General features: G+C 37.1%; 1 long non-coding RNA gene and 1 pseudogene across 2 annotated transcripts; one reads left to right on the top strand and one right to left on the bottom strand.

Annotated features, from left to right (window-relative positions):
* The first annotated feature begins 1,959 nt into the window (after positions 1-1,959).
* Positions 1,960-17,961, top strand: LOC143631289 (myosin-15-like; annotated as a pseudogene). The gene is made up of 38 exons (XR_013153320.1): positions 1,960-2,110; positions 6,278-6,421; positions 7,570-7,715; positions 7,807-7,963; positions 8,048-8,106; positions 8,306-8,462; positions 9,430-9,579; positions 9,820-10,000; positions 10,081-10,201; positions 10,297-10,398; positions 10,625-10,682; positions 10,923-11,024; positions 11,847-11,884; positions 11,988-12,114; positions 12,212-12,385; positions 12,462-12,593; positions 12,827-12,936; positions 13,094-13,153; positions 13,313-13,490; positions 13,605-13,810; positions 13,885-14,004; positions 14,124-14,222; positions 14,304-14,525; positions 14,610-14,749; positions 14,865-14,976; positions 15,056-15,106; positions 15,187-15,276; positions 15,367-15,537; positions 15,604-15,756; positions 15,946-16,119; positions 16,190-16,325; positions 16,417-16,487; positions 16,566-16,665; positions 16,757-16,813; positions 16,888-16,944; positions 17,039-17,119; positions 17,195-17,277; positions 17,423-17,961. The product of XR_013153320.1 is annotated as a myosin-15-like (transcript).
* On the bottom strand, positions 17,674-19,243 carry LOC143631290 (uncharacterized). Its single transcript, XR_013153321.1, has 2 exons — positions 19,113-19,243; positions 17,674-18,115 (listed from the first exon to the last, which is right to left on the bottom strand). It is a non-coding gene; the product is annotated as an uncharacterized LOC143631290 (long non-coding RNA).
* Positions 19,244-20,112: the final 869 nt, after the last annotated feature.

Below are 20,112 nucleotides of genomic sequence, written 5' to 3' on the forward strand. Positions count from 1 at the left end.
AAATAAGATAAGTAACTTATAACTGACTTGACTGACTCTCAAAAACCACCGTAAAAACAAAAGAAGGGTTTAAATTAGACAGAATTACAAATTTTGTCCTTTAAAAAAAGCCAAAAACCGGTTCGTGTCCTTTTCTAAGTTTCCTTGCAGGCGGTGTACTTTAAACTTTTTTTTTCTACACGTTATGTCCTTTACGCTAACTGGGTTAGAAAAACTCAGTTAAATGCCCTCACGTGAGACGCATGTGAGGGCATTTTTGTCTTTTCACCACCTGCAACTTCTTCTTCCTCTTTCTTCTTCATTATATATATATATATATATATATATATATATATATTTTTCTCTCTCTCTCTCTACACCCCCACCCCCACCACCACATCCTACAGAAACCCCCCACCTGTCACTACACCAACATGTCACCGCCGTCGAGTGCAAACACACCATTATCCAAACTCCACCATTGATTCCCTCCACAGCAACACAATCCAACAGCCCCAATTCCTTTTAACCCGACAAAATATCTAAACTCTAGGGTTAGGTTTGTTTAACCCAAGCAATACGATTACTCGGGGCTCCAATTCCAATTCTATTATCATTTTCATTTCCCAGACATTCACACTTAGGGTTTAAGAAATTCACTTCAGATATCAATTATATGGACGAGATCTGGGAACGGGCGGAGGAGACGGCGCTAGACGGCCAACGAGACACGGCGTCTGTACGGAAGTTGACGCTTGACGGCACCATTAAGTGTGACATGGGTGGCGATGGAACCGGTGGCGGAGACGCAGGCGATACGGAGGTTCGGTGTTTCAGGTCACGTGGGTGTTTGGTTGGTGGTGACATTGTGGTGGTTTATTGTGGTGGTGGTTTGTCTGTGGATTCCGGCAGCATTGCCGGCGGATGGTTTTCCGGCATCAGAAATCCAAATATTAATAATAAACCTACCCAATCAAATTCACACTTCATCCTCTTCAACTTCACATTAGAAACTTTCTCTTTAGTACTCGACTGAACCTTCAAATCACAATCAAATCTAAGTTTAGGTTTATATTTGGGCGTTTTCATCCACCACACTTTAAACATAATCATCAAGATCAATTTCAAATTAATTTAGTAAACATCATCACTTGATTCCGACTACTTGGATTTAACCACACTACTAAAAACCGTCGGAATCTTTCGGTTCTTTTATCAAATTCGGTGACCCTTTTAGATTCCACATGTTTCTGGCCAACTAATCGATACAAAGAGAAGTTAAGAACCAAGGCGGTGGTGGTCGCCGGACAACGGATTCAGATCTGTTTTGTCGTTCCCGACGGAGATCGGAGAGAGAAAGTAGAGCGAGAGAGAATCAACCACGAGAGAGATGTTGACGTTGGTTGCAGCGACGGCGGTTGATGGGCGGTTTCTGGTTGTGACGGCGCTGGTGGTTTCAGGTTGTGTCGGTTGTAGGGTTTGGATTTTGGCATGGGAGGTTGGTGGGTGTGGTGATGAATGGCGGTGAAGGTAATCAGCACTGGTGGTGGTTGTGGCAGTGGTAGGCAAAAAGACAAAAATGCCCTCACATGCGTCTCACGTGAGGGCATTTAACTGAGTTTTTCTAACCCAGTTAGCGTAAAGGACATAACGTGTAGAAAAAAAAAGTTTAAAGTACACCGCCTGCAAGGAAACTTAGAAAAGGACACGAACCAATTTTTGGCTTTTTTTAAAGGACAAAATTTGTAATTCTGTCTTTAAATTATGAAAACACAAAACAAAAGAGTTGGTTCACCATTGTATCCCCAAATTTCATCCTTCCATTAAAACAGTCCACCATTACATTAATTTGTAGGACCTTTACTTATACTTTCACTGTTAGGGCGGGAGAACTCAAATTCCATTCCATCTAGGGTTCCATTTTCAATTTCAAACATTCATTTCATTCAATTTGGGGGCTTTCTAATTCCGATGACCTAATTCACTCGTTTACGATGAGTTATAGTAATACCAACCGCCAGTATGAGTCTGCGCAAGGGCTCCAAGGTCTGGGTGGAGGATAGAGACACCGCCTGGGTCGCCCGCCTTCTCCGGTAAACAGGTTCAAGTTTCCACCGACTCCGGCAACCAGGTATTGGAATTTCGCAACTGTATGCCTTTGACTTGTGGTTTAAGTTACTTACTTAATTGATGGAATGTTGAGATGTGTTTGCTTTGTCTGTTTGACCTAACTGTTTAATTGTGTTCTACACGGAAATTTTGATTTGAGGTTGAAATGTTTTGAGATTAGAGATAAGAGTATCAGGTTATGTGCAGAAGAAGGCTTACTGATAGGAAGTCGAGATCTAGGTGTCGGTTGATGTAGCAAATTGCCATAGATTTTTCTTAATAACTTGATGCTGAAGTTAATTGATGTACATTTTTAAGTATATTGGAACTCTGGATTAGGATTTGGATTCTGCTGACATAGCTGCTTTGTTTCTGTTTTCCATGGGCAAGTACTGGTTCCGACTTCCTTAAATGGTGAACAGATCGCGCAATCATGTTAATGGTTTAATTTTGTTAGATATAAATCAGGATGAAATCTAAAGTTTGATGCTTGATGCGTAATGAGTTATATTTATACATTTATTACAATCTACAATTTTAGAAATCGAACTTATTGTTGTTTCGCGTGTGTTGGATCTTACTTTTAATATGGAAATATATTCGTATCACTTTATTTCGGTGTCTGGGAATAGTTGATTTATGCAATTAGTAAATGATCTTATTCATGGTTACATTTATGTTTTAATGCCAGTGCAAGGTCGTTGGATTTGGATATTTAGTTATCCACAAGCTAGTAACATGATGAATAATGATTTGGACAATTGTACTTTTTCGAGAGCTTAGAGTTTAGACTAAGTTAACGGCTTTTAGCAGCAACAAATGCGCAATAGGGAAAGAATGAAGAAAAACCAAACCAACAACCAACAACCGTACCCAGTTTGATCCCACAAATAGCAATGTTATAAGCAGGGTTTGGGGAGGGTGGGATGTAGGCAAATCGTACCTCTATCCCAAAGAATAGAGAGGTTGCTTACAGAGACTCTCGGCTCCGAAACCCATATGTATTAAATAATATAAAAAGACAAAGTTCAACACAATACCTCTAGATATTAGAGAAAATAAAAAATTAAATAAAGTTAGTATTAAATAATAAAAACATTAGCCAGAATAAAAATAAATAAATAAAGGTAATGATAATAGTATTGGATATTAAAAATATACAACAGTAGTTAAAAAATCAATCAATCAATCAATCAATCATACCCAGTAAAATCCCACCGACAGCAAAGCTATAGGTAGGGTCTGGGGAGGGTGGGATGTAGGCACACCGTACCTCTATCCAAAGGAATAAAGAGGTGGCTTCCAGAGAGACCCTCGGCTCTAAGTACATGTGTATGAAGCAAAATAAAGGAAATCAAAGTTTAACATTTATATAAAAACTACTACTAATTATAATAATATTAATAATAAGGTCACAGTTTAACAGCTATATAAAAGCTAATAATAATAATAATAATAATAATAATATATGTAAGGGAAATACCATTATGGTATGTGACCTAAATAAGTTAAGTCTAAGCCCTAAGGTATTCAATTCTCTCTAAAAATCCTTAACTTTAATTCTACTTCTCCACGAATTCCTATCCTCAACCATGTCCTCGGAGAGGTTTAGGTCTATCAAATCATGCCTAATCCTCTCATCCCAAGTCAATTTCGGTCGTCCTCTACCCCTCCTCCCCTCTATAGTAATGTTTTCTACGGATCTAACAGGATTCGTCGTCTGTCTTCTCTTTACATGTCCAAACCATCTCAATCTCCACTCTCTTATCTTATCTGCTATGTTCGCCACCCCTAATCTCTCGCGAAACACAACGTTTCTTATTCGGTCTAGCCTTGTGTGCCCACACATCCAACGTAGCATTCTCATTTCTGCTACCTCCATCTTCCGCACTTGTGCCTTCTTGATGGCCCAACAATCTGTTCCATATAGCATTGCAGGTCTAACTGCCACCCTATAAAATTTTCCCTTTAGTTTAGTCGGGAAACTCTTGTCGCACAATATACCTGTGGCTGCTTTCCATCTACACCATCCTACCTGAACTCGGTGGGTCACATCACTGTCTAATTCCCCATCGCTCTGTACAAAAGATCCTAAATACTTGAACTTCGTTACCTGCGGGACCACCTGCCCTTCAATTGTGATGTGTGCGTCTTCATTGTCGTTTATCCCACCAAAATCACAGTGTAGGTACTCCGTCTTAGATCGGCTAATCTTTAAACCTTTTGTCTCTAAGGTTGTTCGCCACTCCTCAAGCCTCATGTTTAGATCTTGTTTTTTCTCAGCAAGTAATGCACCACGGGAGAGTCCCCTGAATCGACTTTGACAACTCATCCAAGACTACTGCAAAAAGAAACGGGCTCAACGCTGACCCCTGGTGAAGACCTACCTCTACAGGAAAGAAATCAGTATCCCCCAATGGCGCACGGACACTTGTTTCACTCCTGGTATACATATCCATAATTATCTCTATGTATTTCCTGGGCACTCTTCTACCCTCCAAGCACTCCCAGAGCACCTGTCGTGGCACACTGTCGTAGGCCTTTTCTAGGTCAATAAACACCATATGTAGATCACGCTTCTTCTCCCTATACTTTTCCATTAATCTTCTTATAAGGTGTATTGCCTCTGTGGTGGAACGCCCCGGCATGAAGCCAAATTGGTTGACCGTAACCTGAGTTTCTCGTCTAAGTCTAACCTCACTCACTCTTTCCCATAGCTTCATAGTATGACTTAGTAGTTTGATTCCTCGGTAGTTACCACAACATTGGGCGTCTCCTTTGTTCTTATAGATAGGAACTACAACGCTGCTCCTCCACTGGTCTGGCATCTTACCTGATTTGAGAATACTATTGAACAGAGTAGTTAACCACATGACTCCTTCCTCCCCCAGACACTTCCACACCTCGATGGGTATGTTGTCTGGGCCAACCGCCTTAGACCTTCCCATCCTCCTAAGTGCGTCCTTCACCTCTTCTCGTGTGATCCGTCGGCAGTAGCAGTTATTCGATTGTTGTCGTTGAAAGTTTGTGTTGTCATGTTCTTCTTGGTAAGCTCTCCCATTGTTAAAAAGATTGTGGAAGTAGGTTTGCCATCTTAGCTTGATGTCCTGCTCCTTAACCAGTACATGCCCATCTGTATCCTTTATGAACTTCACCGGTCCTAGATCTTGCCTTCTACGCTCCCTGGCTTTGGCAATCTTAAACATAGCATGTTCCCCCTCTTTTGTTTCTAGACTTTCATACATCCGTTTAAAGGCCGCCTTCTTTGCTTCCGCCACTGCCTTCTTCGCCTCTATCTTGGCCGTTTTGTAGTTGTCCCTCAATTCCACTCGCTCCTCCTCATTCGTGCACCTCATTAGCTCCCTAAAACATCCTTGTTTGTCCCTTATCTTGTCTTGCACTGCGTCATTCCACCACCAAGACTCCTTATGCCCACTTGTCTTTCCTGTTGTGACCCCGAGAGTCTCCTTTGCTACTTGGATGATCTTTGTCTCCAAAGCTTCCCATATATGAGTTGAGTCCCCATTTAGTCGAGCCCGCGTATGCAGTATGAGTTTATCAGTAGTTAAAAAATAATATTAAAATAATTTATTATTTAACAATAAAATTAGGTATACACATAAACAAATTAAATTAAGTTTAGTAAGTATAAAAAAGATAATAATAATAGTAAATTAAAAAAATAATAAATCAGTACAAATAAGGATATAGAATAAAAATAAAAACAACATACAAAATAGATAAACTTGAAGAAGTATGGGGGTAAGAAAAGGAAATATTATAATGGCACGTGACAAAATAAGGTAAAGAGAAGCCTCTAAGATATATGTAACCATTAACTATACATTCTCTCTAAAACTCCTTAACCTTAATCCTACGTCTCCTAGAATTTCTATCCTTGACCATGTCCTCGGAGAGGTGCATGTCTAGCAAATCATGCCTAATCCTCTCACCCCAAGTCAATTTGGGCCGGCCTCTACCTCTCTTCCCATCTACTATGTATTGGATTAAAGCTAGTGATATTGTAAGGTTCATACTATGTGGTGCTGTTAAAAGAAACCTAAAAATGACAACTAACTTGACATGGTTTCCTGATTGTTTACTCACGATGTGAAGTTTTATGCAAAATAAGTATTTGGAAAATGAGTTTGAAGTGTGATCAGTCTTAACCTTTCATGTCATTGTGAAGGTTTTGGCTTTTGCTGAGAAGCTGTTACTAAGAGATACTGATGCAGACTATGGTGGGGTGGATGATATGACAAAATTGGCTTACTTGAATGAACCTGGAGTGCTTGATAATCTTAAGAAACGCTATGCACTTAATGAGATATACGTAAGTAACATCTTCTTTTTAACCTGAGAACATTTTTATTGATAGCAATGATTAATGTATTTCAAAACATACACATGCATGTATATTGATAATTTCAAAAACATACTCTCATGCTTGTTCAGTTTTTGTGCATTTTTGTTTGTTTATAAGTTGCACTTTAATGTGTGGTATTTTAATATTAGATGATAAAACAAAGATGTAGCTAGCCCATCTAATGTGAATCAATATTTATATATTCGTAATTTCGTATCCACCTTGGCAAATCATGAATCTATAACTCATATAACGATTTTGTTTGCCCTGTGTACTTAGGACACATTGGGATTGCACTGCCATATGTTTGTTACAGACTTGTTCATAATTCATATGTAGATGACACGTTCCAAATTATAATGGGCCGACTTTAGCTAGCAGATCAGGCACTCTTTATCTAATATGTTAAGTTAGTAAGGAGCTTAGTTATTTAGTTTGATTTGAGCCTTTTTACTTTATATATATATATATATGTTATCCCTACTCATTTTATTGTCAGAATACACAACCGTATAAGTATTCAAGTAGTTTCCTACTTGCCCATATTCTGTATCTTTTAGATAAAGTTGTAAGAAACATTTTTTTTTTATTTTTTCTTTTTTTTTTTGAGATATTAGAGTAGCAGGGGACACAACTGGTTTGATGGAAATGCACTGTGATGATGAGACTGTCATGAACATCTCCAAACTAATATTTTTATGAGCAAAAAAGATTTATTGAGGTTGATCATCATTGCATTTGCAAAAGGTGGTTGAACCATTTGAGACTCTTTGTTCATTGAATCAGTTTGGGTTTCATTGGTAGATAATGTTATATATCTTTGCAAATCTGCTACATGGATCATACATTAGGCCTATAATTGACAAGTTGGGCTTATGTACCAACAAGTAATGCTAACTATGTAGTTTATGTATTAGTGTTTCAGATGTGCAAGTTTTTGGCAGTTTATTGTTTCTGCTGCTTGCTTTAATGCTCACTTAAATGTTAATTTTCAGACAGCTTTTTAATCTTATTAATGGTCATTTGTTATCCACTTTATGATAGTTAACACTATCCTACCCTTATTTTTATCATCTTTTCACTTATTTTGATTTGGTTCTTGGTATCTATGTCAGACATACACAGGGAGTATCCTAATTGCTGTAAACCCGTTCACAAAACTTCCTCATCTTTATAACGTGCACATGATGGAGCAATACAAGGGTGCTCCATTTGGTGAGCTAAGCCCTCATGTATTTGCTGTGGCAGACGCGTCTTACAGGTTTATTAAATGTCGTGTATTATTTTGTCAACCCAATGAATTCTTGACGATGGTATGATGCATTAATCTCTTTTTGATTGTTTACATGCAGAGCAATGATGGGCGATGCAAAAAGTCAATCAATATTGGTTAGTGGAGAAAGCGGGGCCGGAAAAACCGAAACAACAAAATTGATTATGCAGTATCTTACTTATGTTGGTGGCCGTGCTGCCAGTGATGACAGAACAGTTGAACAGCAAGTTCTAGAAGTAAGTTTTGCTGGTCCTTATATTGGTCCATTGTCTAGTATAAGTCAATCACATTATTTTGACTTGGTTTTTTTCATTATATAGTCAAACCCCCTTTTGGAGGCATTTGGAAATGCTAGGACTGTTAGAAATGACAATTCAAGGTTTGCTTTTGATTCAGTATTTGTATTTTTGCTACTCTTTCACTCGGTTGGTCACCATGATTTTAATCTTTAAGATCAAGCTATCCAAGTTATTACAATCAAAACACATCAACTATACCTTTTTTACGTTTTAATGCACAGCTGCACTTATGCTCATATGCTAATATTGGGAAGAATTTACTGTTGCTTTCGATTGCAGTCGTTTTGGCAAGTTTGTGGAGATTCAGTTTGATGCAAATGGAAGAATATCAGGTGCTGCAATCAGAACCTACCTACTTGAGCGGTCACGTGTAGTCCAGATTACAGATCCTGAAAGAAACTACCATTGCTTTTACCAGCTGTGTGCATCTGGAAGAGTACACTCTCTTCTCTTTTAACTTTCTTTCAGTGATACGTGTTTATGTATTGCATGCCTTGGTTTAAAAAAGCGTTAGGCGAGGCGAGGCGTTTTGGTTCAAAAAACTGAAGCGCAAAGTGCTAGGCGCGAGGCGAGAGCTTCACACACATGAGGCACTCAGTACAAAAAATTCTAAAAATTAATTATACATGACATATTCTACTTGTTAATCAATCATAAAGATAAAACATATTTATAAAACTAAACATGAATACTTTATACGTAGTTTAAACATTATAAAAACATACTTAAGAGTTGCAAAACACTTGTACATTCTTAAAAAACGAGCTGATTAATATAAAAAATGTATTACACAAGCGTTTAATAATAAAAGAAAGTATAGATGTATAGTAAAAAGGAATAATGAAGAAAACATACCTCGAGTCATAAAAGATGTGTAATAATTAGGAGAAGATAAGCTTGAACTGATTAAAAAATATGGGAGTAATAATCGAGGAGCAGATAAATTTTGAATATGAAAATTAAAGAGTGATTTGAGTTGAAGATAGAATGATAAATATATATAATATGGCTGGTAATGTTTTACAGATGGGCCCCAACGTTAATATTTTAAGCAAATGGGCCCAAGCAGTTAAGCTTTCAATTTAATTCAGACTGCATCACATGAAGCGCTGCCTCAAACGCCTCACACCTCACCCACTGGTGCGCCGCTTCAGGGTGCTTCATGTTATTTTTCGCCTCACGTAAAATAAGGCGTTTTCCATAACGCCTCAAGCGCGCCTTTTTAAACCAAGTTGCACACACATATTTATAGTAAAAAGAGAACCATTTCCAATTTTCCACACATTTTATCTTGAGGTATATAACCTCCTAAAAATGATAGGAATAACTGAACAAGTCATTCTAAACTTTAAATAATTAACGTTTTAAAAGGTATATAACTTTCTACATACCATTTTTTACAGGATGCAGACAATTACAAGCTAGGCCATCCAAGCAACTTCCATTACTTAAATCAAAGCACGGTATATGAGTTAGAGGGTGTGAGTAGTGCAGAGGAATATGTAAAGACCAGAAGGGCTATGGATATTGTTGGAATCAATAATGATGAGCAGGTCCTCTACATTTTTACAATCATATTTATTTACTCACTGATGTAACACTTTTATAAGTTTCCGATATGGACTTAATGGTGGAAACATGGACGCTCGGGTGGGTTGCGTAAAGGGTCAATTGTATAGTTTATTTGGTGGGCTGGGCTAGCCCACCAGCCTTTATAAATAAATATTGTTATAAACATGATTAAATAGCTATTTCTGTGCTGTTTTCTTCATGTCGGTTTCATATCTTGTTAGGACGCCATATTTCGTACGTTGGCTGCCATTCTACATTTGGGGAACATAGAATTTTCTCCAGGGAAAGAGCATGATTCTTCAATGGTGAAGGATGAGAAATCTAACTTCCATCTTCAAACCGCTGCTAATCTTTTTATGTGAGTAGTGAAAATCATGTGTGTTTTTGCTTTGGTTTTGATATGTTTTTTTTTTCTTCTCAGTGTCAGAAAATGTGTGATTTTTGGCCTTCTTTTCAGGTGTGATGTAAAACAATTGTGGCAGCTCTTTGCACACGTTCCATTCAAACTCGTGAAGGGATCATAACTAAAGCTCTTGATTGTGATGCTGCTGTTGCGAGTCGTGATGCTTTAGCAAAGACTATTTATGCCCGCCTGTTTGATTGGTCTGGCTTTATTTGCATTTACAAAATCTTCTCTCTTAATCCTCTCAGTCTCGATGCTGATTCTCTATTTACTCAACCTTTTTGTTTTATTTCAGGCTTGTTGAAAAGATCAATAGGTCTGTTGGGCAAGATAGTAATTCTCGTATGCAAATTGGAGTTCTTGATATATATGGGTTTGAATGCTTTAAGCATAACAGGTAAGTTTATACCTTATATTCGCTTCAGTTATGTAGTTCTTTGCTGTTGTGAGTCATGCCTTATATGAAACACATTCAGGAAGTCTGGTAAATATGAGGAGACTTAATTTTGTGAATTTGAATATCAACATGTGCATACATAGTTACATACACACACGCACACACCTTTTCATGTTTGCCTTCATGATTTTATAAAAACGTTCAATTTTGTTTTTCGGTTTTACAGTTTCGAGCAATTTTGCATTAATTTTGCGAATGAAAAGCTTCAACAACATTTCAATGAGGTGAGCATTGATATATAACATGCATTTTTGTTTTTTTTCTGCTAATTTATATAAAGTAAGCGATGTGAGGTATCTGCAACCTTTCCTGAAACATTTTAGCGTATCAAATAATTGAATAGCAGTCTTTATGCATTGATTTTTTGTTTTATTTTGCAAGTCATTCTAGAATGTCACTGATATGATTTTTACCTACCGTATTTACCTTTATTTTTGCAACCATGCTTTGCTGTATTTTTGTAGCATGTTTTTAAGATGGAGCAGGAGGAGTACCGGAAAGAAGCAATCACTTGGAGCTACATTGAGTTTATAGATAATCAAGATGTTTTAGATCTCATTGAAAAGGTTATATCTTATTCTGATAACATGGTATTCTATGTCATCTCTGAAATGCATATGCTCACTGGTTTCAAGATAAAATCAACGACACAAATGATTATGGTTACTTTACGAATTAATCAAGCTTTTCTTCACTTCTTTTAACGGATTTGTGCTAGTTGTTTAAATTTGTTAACACAGAAGTATATGTTTTCTGCTACTTTTCTCTTGTGGTGAATGGATCTTTGTTTAGATGGCCATTACTGCTATTAAGTTCGTATGCTTTACCTTATTTTTCATTAGCAATCTCCATGCTTGATATTTTTGACACTGTTTTCATGTATAATGATATTAATTTGTAGTTCCATTTTATTATATAGATTCAATCATGCACTCGACACACTATTTTGGTCTCGAAAGTAAAATCTGTAGGTGGCTGATGTGTTTTATTTGGCTTTACTTCTGTTTTACTATGCTCTATGATACCAGTAGTTTGCTGTAAATTCGTTCAGTTTTTATCCTTAGAAACATTTAATGAGTTAATTTACTATGTATCTTGGTTTATAGTGTTCTTGACGGTTGTTTTGGAACTGTTTCTTATGTCTTATAACTGACTTAGCTAGCATGCAATTTTCAATTGGACATGTCTTTGATAATATTCTATGAGAGAGAATTATGGTTTCTCTGCTTGAGTCACCCTTTTGGGTTATTTATTCTTAAAACCTTTCTTGTCCCTGCTTCAGTTCTGAAAATTTGCATGTTGTATCATACTTCTGCTTGTTTTCTGTGCATTATAGACAGATCTTAGTTTTCTGTTCTTCCTTATCATCATGCCTTTTGACATTGCAGAAGCCTATAGGAGTAATTGCTCTACTGGATGAAGCTTGGTACATATTAATTTACGGGATTCTTACTGGTGGCTTGGTGCACAGTTATATGTTGGTTGTCTTTCTGAGAAGTATTCTTATCTTTGTTTACACGTTCTTGCAGTATGTTCCCTAAGTCAACACATGAAACGTTTGCAAACAAGCTTTTCCAGAATTTGCGGGCCCACCCCAGGTTGGGGAAGGCAAAGTTTTCCGAGACAGATTTTACCATTTCTTACTATGCTGGCAAGGTAAGTCAAATATCATAGCATGTCAGGAAAGAGAACGCAGGTGTTACTAAAATAATACACATCTTAAAAAAAATTAATCATGTTTCTTCAAATGCAGGTCAATTATCAAACAGATTCATTCTTGGATAAAAACCGTGATTATGTTATAATTGATCACTGTAATCTGATGTCTTCATCAAAGTGTGGTTTTATTGCTGGTCTTTTCCCCAAATTGCCAGAAGAATCTTCAAGATCCTCATACAAGTTCTCTTCTGTGGCATCTAGATTTAAGGTATGTCTTGTTAGTTTATTGTTGAATTTAATGATAGTTGTGATGTTCAGGTTTTTTTGTTCCTTAATGGTTATAGCAACAACTACAAGCTCTTAAGGATACCCTCAGTTCAACAGAACCACATTACGTCCGCTGTGTGAAGCCAAACTCAGTGAATCGGCCTCACAAGTTTGAAAATCAGAGTGTGTTACATCAGTTACGTTGCGGGGTTAGTGGCATTATATTCCTTTTCAGTTTCTTTTATATGATTTTTTTCGATGTTCTGTCATTAATGTGCACCTTTGTGATTTTCTGATTCTACATTACTTCATCAATGTTAATGTGAGAATTCGAAGGAATATGTACTTTATTTTAGATAATATGTGAAAATGGATCTATTAGGTTCACTTTTTTGTCATTGTTTCAAGTAGCAGTATGAAGTTATAGTGCGATATTTTGTAGGGTGTTTTGGAGGCTGTCCGAATTAGTCTTGCTGGTTATCCCACTCGAAAAACTTACCATGAGTTTGTAGATCGATTTGGAATCATTGCCATGGAAGTTATGGATGGAAGGTAAACCTAAGGCGGGTTCGTTGAGTTGGATCGTACTTAATGTTTAGTGAATCTGATTCTGATTATCAAATGTCTAGTTTATGGATTGGTTTCCTTTTCTTTTATATATACTCACCTACAGTTCATTTTCTAACGCTGCCTAAGTTGTAACTTGCAGCTATGATGGACGAGCCATGACAGAAAACTCCTGCAAAAACTGAAACTTGAGAATTATCAGGTTTGCTCATTCAAATCAGCAACATAAAACATGAATGCTTAATATTTGTGATTAGAGTTGCATTATTAGTTACGCAGTTGATGCGTTGTTGCAAGTATATCCACCTTTTATTTTAACAGAGGTTTAACCTCTTCATATCCCCCCTATAATTTTATACAGTTGGGGAAGACCAAAGTTTTCCTGAGGGCTGGACAAATTGGTGTATTGGACTCTCAACGTGCTGGAGTATTGGACAATGCTGCAAAGCGTATCCAGCTTCGACTTCGCACGTTTGTTGCACACGAAGACTTCAAATTGAAACGGGCAGCTGCAGTTACTTTCCAAGCATGCTGCAGAGGTTCTTTCCTTTAAAATTAGTTCATATTTCATTGTTCTTATTGTAGTAATCTAAAAGTCCATTATATTTTTTGATATTGTTTAACAATTCCTATTATGAATGATATTTATGCAGGCTATCTTGCTGGAGTTACATATGCTGCAAAACGTAGAGATGCTGCCGCCATTTTGATACAGAAGCATATACGTGGATGGCTGTTGAGGAATGCATATACACAGAAATACCTCTTTGCTTTACTCTTGCAAGCAAGCATACGTGGTTTTGCTACTCGGCAAAGATTTCTACACATTAGGGAACATAGGGCTGCCACTGTAATTCAGGTACAGTATTCATGTCTACATTTTTCTGTTTTCAAGATTTTCATGTCATTATATTAATTATTTTGTTCTCACAGGCTCGATGGAGAATGTTTAAGGTTCGTTCTACTTTTCGACATCGTCATCGTGATATCACAAAAATACAGTGTCTTTGGAGAAGAAAATTGGCAAAGAGAGTGCTCAGGAAGCTTAAGCAGGTATGGTAGTATTGGCTGTACTTGTGCTATAACTACTTCGAACATTTATTAACCTCATATTTGTTTGGTTATCATCTCTTTTTTGTGGATGACTAATCATTTTGTTTCATATTTCACAGGAGGCTAATGAGACTGGTGCTTTGCGCCTTGCAAAAACTAAGCTAGAAAAGCAGCTGGAGGATCTCACGTGGCGCTTGCAACTTGAGAAGAAATTAAGGGTATGGATTTTGGTTTCAGTTTTGTTCTCACTAAACACTAAAATTTAGTTGTATTTGTAATGGGAACACTATTTAATGCAGGGCTCAAATGATGAATCTAAGTCTGTAGAAATTGCAAGACTTCAAAAAATAGTGCAATCGTTGACCCTTGAGTTAGATGCAGCAAAGTTGGCTACAGTCAATGAATGCAACAAGAATGCAGTGCTGCAAAACAAATTGGAATTGTCTGCAAAAGAAAAATCTTCATTAGAAAGAGAACTTGTTGGGATGACTGACCTGAGAAATGAAAATTCATTTTTGAAGGTAACTAAAAATGTATTATTAAATTTCATATGTAGTGACACCATTTGAAAACTTGTTTATTAAAAACTTTTCACTTCCATGCAGAGTTCATTGAGTACATTAGAAGAGAAAAACTCCTCATTACAGAGCCAACTTATTGAAGCTAAGGAAGATGCATCCAACAACCTCAAAAAATTGAGGGAGGTTGAAAAAACATGTTTGCAACTCCAGCAGAAGCTGAAGAGGTCTTTTTTATATAGATTTCATTTATCATATTTTTTCTCATTATCAAAAGGCCTCCTTTGAAGACCTTGCTAATTAGATAATTTTGTTTTACATTTCCTGTATTTTCTTATGTAGTTTTGAGGAGAAGTTCTCGAGTTTGGAGAAGGAAAACCTTGTTCTAAGACAGAAGACATTAAGTACCCCTCTGAAAGGAAACTGGCCAAGTAACGCCAAGCCTTTTATTGAGGTATGTGGATTGTTGATATTAAAATGAAAGTTGACTTTTGTTTGACTCAAATCTTGTGGCTTTGATTGTTTGTACACAGAAACTCTCTGGTGCACTTACTCTTCCATTTCCTGAGCGAAAAGCTCTATTTGTAAGATCAGTGTGCTTAATTTGTCTAACAAAAATATATTATATTCTATTTTCTTATGACATGCGATAATTTGGGTGCAGGACACACCTACACCTACCAAAAGTGGAAATCCCATTTCTCAAGGTTTGACAGATTCACGCCGGGCAAAGATGACTACTGAAAGGCACCAGGTCTGTCTCTCAACAAGTTTGTAATACTGGCAGTTAGGGAGTTACACCTTGCAACATGTATGATTGTTTGTTTTGAAATTTTTGGTGCAGGAGAACTCTGAAATCCTCTTACGGTGCATTAAAGAAAACTTGGGATTCAAAGATGGGAAACCGGTGGCTGCTAGTGTTATATATAAATGTCTTTTTCATTGGCATGCCTTTGACTCTGAAAGGACTGCGATTTTTGACTTCATTATTGAGAAGATCAACAGTGTTCTTAAGGTATTTTGTTTGTATATCTATACTTTCTGTTTGTTTCTTTCTAATATATTATGCTCTATTTTATAGGAGGGGGATGAAGGTGTTACTTTGCCATACTGGTTATCCAATGCTTCAGCTCTTTTATGCCTGCTGCAAAGGAATTTCCGGTCCAATGGTTTCTTGACACCTGTATCTCAGCGCTCTGGTGTGTCCGCTTTGGCCAATGGGAGGGCTGCACAAGTAAGTTCCATAATCTGAATAAGGGCTTTTTGTTTGTCAGAATTAAGAGATTTCATCTTTTTACTAGTGATCTTGACTTCTGTTGGTTGAGTAAAAAGGAGAGCTTTTTTGTAATTTGGCACCTTTCATCTAGAAATAAAATATTATTATACTCAAATGTTTTGATGGTATGTTGTATGCAATTATCAGGGGTACACTCCACTCAAATACATAGGGTTTGAAGATGGAATCTCACCTATGGAAGCAAGATATCCAGCTATACTCTTTAAACCACAGTTAACTGCTTGCGTGGAGAAGATATTTGGCTTGATAAGAGATAACCTGAAGAAGGAAATATCACCTCTTTTAAATTCGTGCATCCAGGTTAGTGCTTGCTGGTGTCATATTTTAGGTATTCTATTAAGTTTTAGAACTATGTAAATTTTCTGTGAAGGCTCCGAAAAATCAACGAGTACACGGTGGTAAACCGTCTAGGTCACCTAGCGGTGTTCCTCATCAGGCAGCCGGCAGTCAGTGGGAGAAAATCAGAGTTCATGGACTCTCTTATGGATCGTCTACGTGTAAATCATGTATGATAAAATATTAAAATCTCTTACTCTTTTACTTGTGTTGTAATTATTTGTTAAATATATGCTTTAACCTTGGTAAACGTACATGCAGGTACCTTCGTTTTTCATCCGCAAGCTGACGACTCAGGTCTTTTCATTCATCAACATATCACCATTCAACAGGTATTGGATTTCTTATTTGAAATATATATTATATAGGTTTTATGAGTTTGTTTATACTGATTAAAACATATTTTTAAGTCTTTTATTGCGACGAGAGTGCTGTACGTTTTCCAACGGGGAATACGTCAAATCTGGTCTAGCAGAACTGGAGAAATGGATAGCTAATGCAAAAGAGGAGGTATTTTTCTATTCTTGTTGATTTTTTTAACATGTTAGATTTGTTATAAATACTTATATTCCTTTCGAGGCTGACCAGACACTCAATTTAGTTTACAGGACCTTCTTGGCATGAGCTAAATTATATCAGACAGGCAGTCGGGTTTCTGGTATGTGATAATCTTTACTAGTAGAATAAAGTTTATTAATCAGCTGACTTATATATGGTTTAATTTTTCTGTAGGTAATACACCAAAAAAGGAAAAAGTCTTTGGAAGAGATCAGACACGATTTATGCCCGGTATATCTTAATTACAAGCTTACAGCTTAAATATGACTAAGTTTTGTATTTTCTTTTCGTCAGACTTGAAATTTAACTTGCCACTTTTGGACAGGCATTAACTGTTAGGCAAATATATCGTATAAGTACAATGTACTGGGACGACAAATACGGGACCCAGAGTGTATCAAACGAGGCTAGTACCGTTACTAATTTGTAGTTGTTATATTAGTTATGCACATGGTCTCTAAAATGTATTTTCTTTATATAGGTTGTTGCCGAGATGAGGGATATGTTGAGCAAGGACACTCAGAATCTTACATCCAATTCATTCTTGTTGGATGATGATCTGAGGTAAGTTGCTTATGTTTGTCATATTTCTAACAATGAATAATATGTACAATCATTTGTATTTAACAGCGGACTTATTTTTATAAATATATATATATATATTTTTTTTCGTTTCTACTAATCTTGGTATGGGTTTTGTGTATTGCAGCATTCCATTCTCGACAGAAGACATCTACATGACGATTCCCGCGATTGATCCTGCAGATATAGAAGCCCCTGCATTCTTATCTGAGTATCCTTCAGCACAGTTTATTTTTCAAAATCCCAAGTGAGTGTTCTGTGCATAATAAGTGTAGCAATGTGGAAACATATGTTTATGGTTTTAGTTTAGGACAAGTATTAGATGTCAAGCCAAGTTCATGTACATGAAGTGCTACAACCAACTAGTGTTGAATGACATTAAATGTTAACCACCTTTTTTTTATTTTTTAATTTTATGTAAAGCTTGTATTCATCACTTGTCAACTCTAGTGGATTGTAAATAAAATCAAATGGTAGGTTATAACTGTACTGTTTTGGTCAACAATTTCCAATCTTTGTTCAATGCAAATTAACCATCGAGAACGATCTCAACGCCAACGGTCTGTTGATTTGAGGTCGTGTAGCATGCTTGGTAAAGCCAGGATCTTTTTGAATCGTGAAGTTGAATCTTGAGGTCTTGGGTTTCTTACATATCTGACCTGTGTTTATTCGTGACAGTTTAAAAGCTCCAAGATTCTTTCGTTTTCTTGTGTAAGCGTTTTCTGGTTTTGCAATGTCTTGCATGGAAGATGTTGGCCACACGTCGGCTAGACACGTGAATGATTTTGATTTGCCGTTGTAGAACGTTGATATCCCTCTCCTATAACAACACATTACACAAAACATGTCACCACCATTGGTCATGCCACTGATAAGAGCCTTGTGTTGTTCAAGGGTCACGCATGAGCTTTTGAACAACACAGACTGAATACTAAAAACTAACATAATGCAATTTAAAAGTAAGGTGGTTGCTATACAAACGCCATATCAAAAGTGTAAATTAGCTTGTATGGCATTATATGACTCGTATGATATTAAATCAACTCCACAAACCATAGCTTATTACATTAGAATGAGCGGATCTAATTGTATTAACATCTATAATAGATTTCTTTTGTGTAATACTAATCGATAGGGCCTCTCGTGCACTAGAACCCATGGTTGTGGAGCTGAATCCATTCGTAAGAAATTCCAAGTGAAACCCCCTAATATGATTGTTTGAAATGTATTTATTTGATTAGTTATTTTGCTTAAAGGGAGATTGTGCATTAAGCTATTCGGCCGGGCCTTCTTTTCACCCTATTGCGGATGGGAAAAATGGGATTGGAGCCCATAGCACATGGTTGGTATGATGTTGTCAACAATGAGTCATTTCTTTGTCTATGATAACCGAAAACCTGAGATTAACACTGTGTTCCCGAGTTTCATTCAAGGAGAGAAAAGAAAGGGAGGAAAATTGAAAGAGAAAAGAAAGAGAGAGGAAGGAAAATGTGTCACTTCATTTCATGTTCCCGAGTTTAATGAAAAATGGAAGAAAAAGAAAGAAATTGTAGGAGTTAATAGGTAGTTAATGTTATACACACACATTTTCTCTCATAATCTCTCCAATTTGAAAGGATGAGTATGGACATAAGTTTTCTAGCCTTTTCTCTCCCCTCCCCTCCCCTACTCTTGTTAAAAAATCTCTGGAACGTGATTTCCTTCACATTTCCCTCCCCTCCCCTCTTTAAATGAGAATCGGGAACACAGCTCAGTTGCTAACATCTAAAGACAACAAACATAATGAATCAAAGGAAGAAATATAAATAAATATAAACCTGATAGGCAGCGCTTGTTCGAGAGCTTGAATTGCATCATCAAACATATTATCATTTTGACTCTCAACATCTTCCAAATCGGCGTCGCTGTCGTCTCCGATGGAAGAGCTACTAGACGAATTGCATTCATCTTCTTCTTCTTATGGTAAGATCCTCATCATCGGATTCGTTACTATGGTTCTCACAGGTGGTGATCGGGAACCATCAACCTCTTCTCCTGTGGGTTTCATCTGATAGATCCAAATACAAAATTTTCTGAAACTGAATTAGAAACATGAATTGATTTCAGAATTCACGATTTGGTTTATTATATATATACGTAATACGTGAGGCTTGTTTTTTAAGATAACCAAGTCATGATTGCTGAATAGGATCCTAATCATCATCGTATGTTAGATAAGTCAAAGGACACAAACTTAATTTCACTTTTTCTTTTATATTTCTATTTATTAAATTAGTTAACGCTGGAGTGGTCATAGACTATGTGTTTTATAAGTTGTTGTGGCTTAACGGTAGAGCACTCTAAGTGAGAGGTAGGGGGATTAAACTTCACTACCACTAACTTATATGGGAGATATGAGGGATGACCATGGCTTGCCAGGGTTCGAGTCCTGATCTCACCCGGTTTTACCGGATCCTCGCTGTCGTGCCGTTTGGCGGGCGTGGGGGTCGGGTTTTATCCGTTGAATCCCTCAACAGGTGGACCGCTAGGGGCTCCGTCCATCCGGACTAGTAGCCGGCTCAGGCTACCTTTAGCCAATGGGGGCTGCATACGGGGTACCCAGCGTTACTTAGTTGGCCGTTCAAAAAAAAAAATAGACTACGTGTTTCAAGTGACCTAGGCTGGATACTTACCCCCGTCATTTAGTTTCTAAGGCACCTGGTGATGATGGAAGACTAGACAAACAGGCGACGATCACTAGTTTGATCATTGAACCGAACGGATTTTATCTCACCGCATTGTCGTGCCTTCGGGCAAATGTTCACGGACGTTAGCCTT

The sequence above is a fragment of the Bidens hawaiensis genome, unplaced genomic scaffold (genome assembly GCF_021521415.1).
Source record: "Bidens hawaiensis isolate Kalapana, Puna unplaced genomic scaffold, B.hawaiensis_p1.1 tig00006055_1, whole genome shotgun sequence".
Taxonomy (NCBI): Eukaryota; Viridiplantae; Streptophyta; class Magnoliopsida; order Asterales; family Asteraceae; genus Bidens; species Bidens hawaiensis.